This window comes from Triticum dicoccoides, chromosome 5A, assembly GCF_002162155.2.
Source record: "Triticum dicoccoides isolate Atlit2015 ecotype Zavitan chromosome 5A, WEW_v2.0, whole genome shotgun sequence".
In the NCBI taxonomy this organism is placed as follows: Eukaryota; Viridiplantae; Streptophyta; class Magnoliopsida; order Poales; family Poaceae; genus Triticum; species Triticum dicoccoides.
Window position 1 is genome coordinate 96,282,849 of NC_041388.1, and position 7,747 is coordinate 96,290,595.

Here is a 7,747-nt window from a genome sequence, read left to right on the forward strand (position 1 = left end):
ACCTCGTGCCTTCCTGGTTGATGTCTTGATGTAGGGTCCAAGTCCTCTGGATCACGTTCGTTCCAAAAATCACGTTCCTGAAGGTTTCATTCCGTTTGGACTCCATTTGATATTCTTTTTCTGTGAAACTCTGAAATAGGCAAAAAAATAGTAATTCTGGCCTGGGCCTCCGGTTAATAGGTTAGTCCCAAAAATAATATAAAAGTGTATAATAAAGCCCAATAATGTCCAAAACAGGATATAATATAGCATGGAACAATAAAAAATTATAGATACATTGGAGACGTATCAATCGCCGAAGCGGAATACATTGTCGTTGGTTCATGTTGTGCTCAATTACTTTGGATGACCCAAACTCTTAAAGATTATGGGATCTGTAAACATGTTCCATTGCTTTGCGACAATGGAAGTGCTATTACGATTGCTCACAATCCCATGCAACATTCTCGAACTAAGCATATTGAAGTTCGTCATCATTTCATTCGAGATCATGTTGCTAAAGGGGACATTGATCTTAAGCATGTTCGTACCGACAAGCAATTGGTGGATATTTTCACCAAACCGCTTGATGAGAAAGTATTTTGCCATTTGAGAGGTGTATTGAACATCATTAATGCTTCAAACTTGGATTAGAAACTCCACTTGGATACATGCAAGGCATGAGCCTTTGACTAATCCTTGATATTTCTCTTATGATGATGATCATATGAAAGATCGAGGATGTCGCCTAGAGGGGGGTGAATAGGCGCTTTAAAATAATTACGGTTTAGGCTTGAACAAATGCGGAATAAGCCTAGCGGTTAATTTGTCAAACACAAAACCTACAACAACTAGGCTCACCTATGTGCACCAACAACTTATGCTGAGCAAGATAAACTACTAGGTGATAGCAAGATATATGATAAGAAACAATATGGATATCACAAAGTAAAGTGCATAAGTAAAGGGCTCGGGTAAGAGATAACCGAGGCACGCGGAGACGATGATGTATCCCGAAGTTCACACCCTTGCGGATGCTAATCTCCGTTTGGAGCGTTGTGGAGGCACAATGCTCCCCAGGAAGCCACTAGGGCCACCGTAATCTCCTCACGCCCTCGCATAATGCAAGATGCCGTGATTCCACCTGGGGACCCTTGAGGGCGGTCACTGAACCCGTACAAATGACAACCCTTGGGGCGGTTATCGAACCCGTACACTTTGGCAACCCTTGGGGGCGGTCACCGGTACCTGTCAAATTGCTCGGGGCGATATCCACAACCTAATTGGAGACCCTGACTCTTGCCCGGAGCTTTACACCACAATGATTGAGCTCCGAACACCACCAACCGTCTAGGGCGCCCAAGCACCCAAGAGGAACAAGCTCAAGGGAATCAAGCACCCAAGAGTAATAAGCTTATCAACTTGTAACTTCCACGTATCATCGTGGAGAACTCAAACCGATGCACCAAATGCAATGGCAAGGGCACACGAAGGGCCCAAGTCCTTCTCTCCCAAATCCCACCAAAGAAACTAATGCTAGGGAGAAAAATGAGAGGAAGAACAAGAAGGAGAACACCAAGAACTCCAAGATCTAGATTTAAGGGGTTCCCCTCACATAGAGGAGAAAGTGATTGGTGGAAATGTCGATCTAGATCTCCTCTCTCTTTTCCCCCCAAAACTAGCAAGAATCCATGGAGGGATTGAGAGATTGCAAGCTCGAAGAAGGTCAACAATGGGGGAAGAACACGAGCTCAAGAGATGGGGTCCAAAGGGGAAGAAGACCCCCTTTTATAGGTCCCCACGAATCTGCCCGTTATGTGCAGAAAACTGTAGAACCAGTGCATGAACCGGTACAACTGGTCAAAGTAGAGGAAAAACTAACCTGTAGGAAAAAACCCTAAGCGGTACAACAACCTGGGGAAGAGATAGTACCGGTTAAATTGAACTAACCGGTACAACCGCTCCACAACCGCCCAAGAATCGCTCCACAACAGAACCCAGACCGGTGGTAGAGCGGTACAGGGCCGGTACAATCTTCGGACCAATTCTGGAGCGTTACAACCGCTCCAAACACCGGTTGTACCGGTCAACCGGTACAACCTCTCTAAGGGCCGGTACAACCTCTCTATGTAAAACAGGTAAGATCAAAACAACCACATCTTTTGCATACGAGCTCCGAATTCGACGAAATCAAGTTTGTTGGAAAGCTAAAGACAAGAGCAAACACTATCTTGGTAGAAATATCAAGAAATAGCAATTAAGAAAAAATCCAAAATTAAATGGTGAGAACCCTTTCTCAAATAAGACTGGTAAAAACTCCAACACCCAAAACACAAAAGAAGATGCAAATGAAATCGGTTTTCGATGAACTCAAGCTTGTCATGAAGATGACCATCAGCTCCAAATCTCACAAGGAGAAGAAACAAACAAGAACCAATAAAGATGATGAAAGGATGCAATGGTTTGAGCTCTCGACGAACGATACGGTCAAGCTACTCACTAAAGAGCCCCCCTTGATAGTACGGCAATCGATCCTACAACTCGGTCTCCCAACTACCACCACGAGACTGGTAAAATAGAAAACCTATCAAGGGAAAACCTTTGCCTTGCACATAGTGCACTTGAGCTAGATTATGAGGATCATGACTTCCTCAAGTTGGACCATCTTTCTTGATTGTGTTGGCTCGATGAAGACTAGTTGATTGCTCCCCCATACTCCACTATGGGTGAGCCACTCTTCAGGACATCTTCACAAGTCTATTGACACCACAATGGACGGCATGCTTCAAGCACTTGATCTCTTCGTGATGCTCCACTTGAACTTGCACACAACAATCTTGATGATGATCACCACTTGATGTCATCCTCTCCATGGGGTGAGTGATATCTTCCTCTTGACGCAAGCCCATGAAAACTTACCTAACCCCACATAGACCATGGGTTAATACAGAAAGCGTAATGAACAATGCTTACCATACCACATGATCACTTGATCCCTCTCGGTATAACTTGTGCGCTTTGTGTGTTGATCAACTTGAATCACTCTCTGTACTTAGTCTTGATCAACCTTGAATCTTTCCAACTCTCTTCATTAGGATGATGTCTTGAAGGTAAACATGAATGATCACACAATATTCTTCTTCAAGACATACTTGCAATAAGCTCAACACTCACATGACCAATCTTTGGATAATTCCTTAATAGCACCTTGGTCAACTCATAAACTCCTTGAAACCAACACATGGACTTCAGGAAATGCCTATGGAAAAATCCTTCAAATATAACTCAATGCAACCATTAGTCCATAGAGAATGTCATCAATTACCAAAACCACACATGGGGGCACCGCATGTCCTTTCATCATATGTCTTGGATATACTTGCACCCTTGCATGATATCTAACCCTTGTAGGTACTTGGATGAATCTAAATCTATGAGATTGCAAAACACTCACATCTTGAGCAATCTCTACATCGCCAAGACTCTAAAATATGGTGGTTGAAGATAAGGAATCATGAAATCTTTCAACGTATACTTTGACAATTTATTTATATCAAATTTCACTTGATATCAAATTTCATGATTGTCATTTTGGATACACAAGTGCCCTTCCTTGCAAGACTAACCCATGTAGGTAGACGAACTCAAAACTACAAGCGGTGCTCCCAACTCTTGATGAGCTACATCAACTTTGAGTATCGTACACAAGTTCAACTACATGATCAAGTTTAACACCACCACCCAAGGTATGTTATTCCATCTTAGAGAAGCTTTACCCCAAGTCATGGGTCAAGGTAGCTCAACAAGATGGGAATACATCAAAATGCTTAAATGAAAAATGGTAACCCCATTTTGAGCTTAAACAATGAGTATGAACTACGATCAAGTCTTCTCACTTGACTCCTCAGTCAATATACTCTAACATAGGTGACTCTGTCACCGACCAATTCTAGATGAAGTTATCTAGTGTTTTTTCTGAGTTTCTGCATTTGTCTCTTGCATGTTTGTTTCCCATCTAGACTTCATTTCTTTTCTCTATTTCTGCATTCCTTGCATCCAATTCATTGCAAATATTTCGGTTAATTCCTTGCACATCTTTGTGAGATCTTATTTGCCTAGTGAGCTGAGATGAGAACTATTTTCTCTCTGTATTGAACTCGGCCTCACCAGTTTGTTTCTTTCGGTCCAAGCGAACCATTTCAGTGACACCAAAGAGAACAACTCGGTGTTACCGATTTCAATGCTGAGAAAACACTTTGCCATTTGCATCCTGCATTTTTGTTCCAGCTCCACTCGATGATTCTTGTCCTCCACCTGCATCACATTCTACATGTTTCTTTGTCATGTGACTCAAGGACCAAACCCTTTCGACTCACATTCTATAAAACCCTTCTTGAAAATTGATGTCAAAGGGGGAGAGAGATCACATCAAAGGGAGAGAGACCCCAGATGCTTGGTATTAAAGAGGAGAGAAGTCACATGTCTTTAAGAGGGGAAAGAGGGGAAAGATGGGCTTGCAAACTCTTTGTTGCCTGTTGCAACTATTTCGGCCACACCGAGATATGCAATCGGTCCCCCCGAGTTTGCTTGACCAAATCTCTGTTTTGCTTATTACCAAAATCGGTCTCACCGAGTTTGTGTAATCGGTCAAACCGAGTTGAGTTTTACCCTAACCCTAGCACATTGGTCCCACCAAGTTGATCATATCGGTCCCACCGAAAACTCTAATGTTCACATTTTGAACCATATCGGTCTGACCGAGTTTCTCAATTCGGTCCCACCGAGTTTGGTGAATTGTGTGTAACGGCTAGATTTTGTGTGGAGGCTATGTATACCCCTCCACCCTTCCTCCACTCATGGAGAGAGCAATCAGAACATGCCTACACTTCTACCACTCATTTTCTGAGAGAGAACCACCTACTCATGTGTTGTGACCAAGATATTCCAATCCAACCACAAGAATCTTGATCTCTAGCCTTCCCCAAGTTGCTTTCCACTCAAATCATGTTCCCACCAAATCCAAATCTGTGAGAGAGATTTGAGTGTTGGGGAGACTATCATTTGAAGCACAAGAGCAAGGAGTTCATCATCAACACATCATTTAGTATCTTTTTGAGAGTGGTGTCTACTAGATTGGTTAGGTGGCACTTGGGAGCCTCCGTCAAGATTGTGGAGTTGAACCAAGGAGTTTGTACGGGTAAGGAGATCGCCTACTTCGTGAAGATCTACCCAAGTGAGGCAAGTCCTTCGTGGGCCATGGCCATGGTGGGATAGACATGTTGCTTCTTCGTGGACCCTTCGTGGGTGGAGCCCTTCGTGGACTCGCGCGACCGTTACCCTTTGTGGGTTGAAGTCTCCATCAACGTGGATGTACGATAGCACCACCTATCGGAACCACGCCAAAAATATCTGTGTCTCCAATTGCGTTTGCACACTCCAATCCCATCCCTTTACTTTTTTGCAAGTTGCATGCTTTACTTTCCGCTGCTCATATACTCTTGCCATGCTTGCTTGAAATGTATTGTGAATGTTTAAACTTGTGCTAAAACTCCACCTTAACTTAAAGAAATTAAAAACTGCTACTTTTCCTTGGTGAGGGTCTAATCACCCCCCTCTAGACACCTCTTCTCAATCCTACACCAATCTAGACACCATCTCGGATGGGGTTCACCACCTCCATTGGTGCCTCTTCGATGATGCGTGAGTAGTTCTTTGTAGACCTTCGGGTCCATAGTTAGTAGCTAGATGGCTTCCTCTCTCTATCTCTCTGAATGCTCAATACAATGGCCTCTTGGAGATCCATATGATGTAACTCTTTTGTGGTGTGTTTGTTGGGGTCGATGAACTTTGAGTTTATGATCAGATCTATCTTTTTATATCCATGAAAGTATTTGAGTTTCTTTGATCTCTTTTATGCATGATATCTTATAGCCTTGTATTTATTCTTCGATATTTTGGTTTTGTTTGGCCAATTTGATCTATTTATCTTGCAATGGGAAGAGGTGCTTTGTAGTGGGTTCGATCTTACGGTGCTTGATCCCAGTGACAGAAGGGGAACCGACACGTATGTATCGTTGCTACTAAGGATAAAATGATGGGGTCTATCTCTATATAGATAGACCTTGTCTACATCATGTCATCGTTCTTATTGTATTACTCTGTTTCTCCATGAACTTAATACACTAGATGCATGCTGGATAGCGGTCGATGTGTGGAGTAATAGTAGTAGATGCAGGCAGGAGTCGGTCTACTAATGTTGGACGTCATGCCTATGTAATGATCATTGCCTGGATATCATCATGATTATTTGAAGTTCTATCAATTGCCCAACAGTAATTTGTTCACCCACTGTTTTCTATTTTTCTTGAGAGAAGCCACTAGTAAAACTTACGGCCCCCGGGTCTCTTTCTCATATTATTTGCCTTTGCGATCTATTTTCCTTTGCTTTTATTTCCAGATATATTAAACTAAAAATACAAAAATATCTTGCTGCAATTTATTCTTATTAATTTTGTTTGGCGTTCGATCTATCAATCTACTACAATTTATCTCACGTCCATTTGCCTATCTTGAGGCAACGTACCCGGAAGGGATTGACAACCCCTTTAACACGTCTTGCGAGGATTTGTTATCTGTGTGCAGGTGTTGTTTGCGTTGTGTTGCTTGGTTCTCCTACTAGTTCGATAACCTTGGTTTCACATATGAGGGAAATACCTACCGCTGCTATGCTGCATCATCCCTTCCTCTTAGGGGAAATACCGACGTATCTTCAAGCCGCATCAATAGCACACAAGGTGTTCCTCTGGTATTCGGGAGTTGCATAATCTCATAGTCAAAGGAATATGTATAAGTCATGAAGAAAGCAATAGCAATAAAACTTAAAGATCATTATGCTAAGCTAACGGGTGGGTCTTGTCCATCACATCATTCTCCTAATGATGTGACCCCGTTCATCAAATGACAACACATGTCTATGGTTAGGAAACTTAACCATCTTTGTTTAACAAGCTAGTCAAGTAGAGGCTTACTAGGGACACTTTGTTTTGTCTATGTATTCACACATGTGTCAAGTTTCCGGTTAATACAATTCTAGCATGAATAATAAAAATTTATCATGATATAAGGAAATATATATATATATATATATATATATATATATATAACAAATTTATTATTGCCTCTAGGGCATATTTCCTTCAGCGCCGACCCAAACAGACGGCGCATTTGTCCACTCTTTATCCGTTTGGGTCGGCCGCCTGCTCGGTGTCCACCCTCTTTTCGATTTGGGTCGGAAGTGCACCCAACGCGTCGACCCATATTTGCTGGCGTGGCCGGCCTCCATTTTCAATGAACACTTTGCATATTTCACAAGCAAATATATAGTTTCACAAGGAAGCATAGTTTCCACAACCAAATATAAAAGCATAGTTTTACAATATCGAATATAAATTAAATTGTTCTCACATAGTTTTACAAGCCAAATAAAAAGGATACATCTATTGGCTGCCAACATGAGCACACATAGGCTCGACCAAATCATTTTGCAGCTGCATGTGTGTCGTGGATTTGTCACGGCAGATGTCCTTAGTGTCAGGACTTAGTCATGAGGCCAACGCATCTATGTGGTAGCTTGAGAGGGGTTGATCGGGATCGAGAGATGCAACACACAAGACAAGGATTTAGATAGCTTCGGGCCCCGGGAAACATCATCCGGTAATAGCCCTACATGCTGTTTGTGGCTAGGTCTCATTATGCTCACGAGGGAGAC